General features: G+C 53.8%; 1 pseudogene; it reads right to left on the bottom strand.

The window, feature by feature from the left end:
• Window positions 1-1,202: 1,202 nt before the first annotated feature.
• On the bottom strand, window positions 1,203-1,293 carry LOC144611634 (U2 spliceosomal RNA; annotated as a pseudogene).
• Between the last annotated feature and the right edge of the window lie 578 nt (window positions 1,294-1,871).

Here is a 1,871-nt window from a genome sequence, read left to right as displayed (position 1 = left end):
CTGCTTCTGTTGTCGGCTCCTCCCGGTCGTCTCATCCTCCGACGCGGAGAGGTTGCTGGCCTCGTCCTGGGAGAGGACTCTTTTTTGGGACTTGCTTGCCCCCCTCCGCCTTTTTCTCCGTGCACACAGCCTTTAACGTTTTTCTCGATTTTACCACCTTCCATTCCTCCTCTTTCTGTTCCCCCTCTTCCATCGAATTGCCCTCGTGGGCAGGGGCCTGGGGGGCTCTGTCCTGCGGTTGGGGGCTCCTGGTGGTCGTGCTGTCATCGCCCCTGCTCTCCTTTCCTTTTTGGGCTTTTGCCGTTGTAGGGGGCGTCTCGTCCACCCTGGGTGTGCTGGCAGCGGCCCCTCTTATCGCCTGTGCGTACGTGCTAGCTCTTTTAGGGCAGGCCCTGTAAAGGTGGCCTGCCTCCCCACACAGGTTGCAGCTCTTACTCTCTTTACATTCCCTTGTCTCGTGGCCTTCTAGTTTGCAGTTTCTGCAGACGACTGTCCTGCATTCTGCCGCCACGTGCCCAGGTTTGTTGCATTTCCTGCACACCCTGGGTTGCCCCGCGTACGTCGTGTAACACCGGTTCCCTCCGATGGCGAACACCGAGGGAGGGTGGATGATGAATCCCTTCCCGTCCACCCTCAGCTTCACCTTCACTTGCCTCTTGCTCGTCCAGATCCCGAACAAGTCCTTTATGTCCACACAGTTCCCGGCCCCTTCGACGTAGCGCGCAAGGAAGGTGAGGACATCCACGACGGGCACATGTGGGTTGAACATGTGCACCGTGATCATTCGTTCCCTCTGGGTGGGGAGGGTGAAGAGCGGCTGCACCTTCAGGAGCGACAGCGGGGCTTCGTTCCCCTTCTCCCGGAAGTCCTGCAGCAACTTCTGCCATCCCGCCGGGTTCTGGAAGGTAACGTCGAAATATCCGTTACCTGGGAAGTCCTGGAGGCAGAAGATGTCCCCGGCCTTGATTCCACAGGCCTCCAGCAGCACCTTCTTGATGAAGAGGTCCCTTGAGAAAGGGTTCCCCTCCCTGAGGTCCTTCACCGATACTCGCAGGGTATTCCGGATACCCTGCCCTCCAGCTCCACTTGCTGCTGCCATCCCACCTGGATAAGGGTGTTAGGTTGGTTACCCAACCAGCATGGATCCACCCCTAAACCAGACACGTGCTCCTGACCTCCGCTCCTCGTCGATGATCCAATGCAAATACTGCTCTTATACTGTTCTTATAAGAACATTAGATTGTGCCAGAACAGATACTACACTTGATCTTAGCCAAAAGGCCGAGAAGCGATGTAGTGTATGCTCACAATCACCACTCAAGAGGACAAAGTCTTAGAATCAAGCAAACTTTTATTATCGAGTCTGCAGAGCCGGGTGCCTCTCACTCCAGAGACATACCGAGGCAAGTTCCACATGTTCCTTATATCCCCTAGACCGGCGCAATCACCCCATCCCTCCTGATTGGATCAGGAGGATGAGGTGCACAATCTAACCGTTACGCCTATCCCCCTCCTTGTTACATACATCGCATGTTCATGTTAATTAGATTCTACTCACCAGTGGGCGTGTATTTCAATATTCTATACCTTATTACGCAGGCGCTGTCTACTCTCTCGGTTACCCTAGGTCACTTGTCAGTACCTTATCTCACTGAGACCCATGACTACCAGAAGTTGGATTCCTTATCTCACTGAGACCCGTGACTACCAGAAGTTGAATTCCTTATCTCACTGAGACCCGTGACTACCAGAAGTTGAATTCCATTACTCAGAGATGTTGCATTCAATTCCCTCGTCCAAATCATTAATATATATTGTAAATAGCTGGGGTCCCAGCACTGAGCCTTGCGGTACCCCACTAGTCACTGCCT

Source organism: Rhinoraja longicauda, chromosome 40, assembly GCF_053455715.1.
Source record: "Rhinoraja longicauda isolate Sanriku21f chromosome 40, sRhiLon1.1, whole genome shotgun sequence".
In the NCBI taxonomy this organism is placed as follows: domain Eukaryota; kingdom Metazoa; phylum Chordata; class Chondrichthyes; order Rajiformes; family Arhynchobatidae; genus Rhinoraja; species Rhinoraja longicauda.
This window is presented reverse-complemented; position numbering and strand designations above follow the sequence as displayed.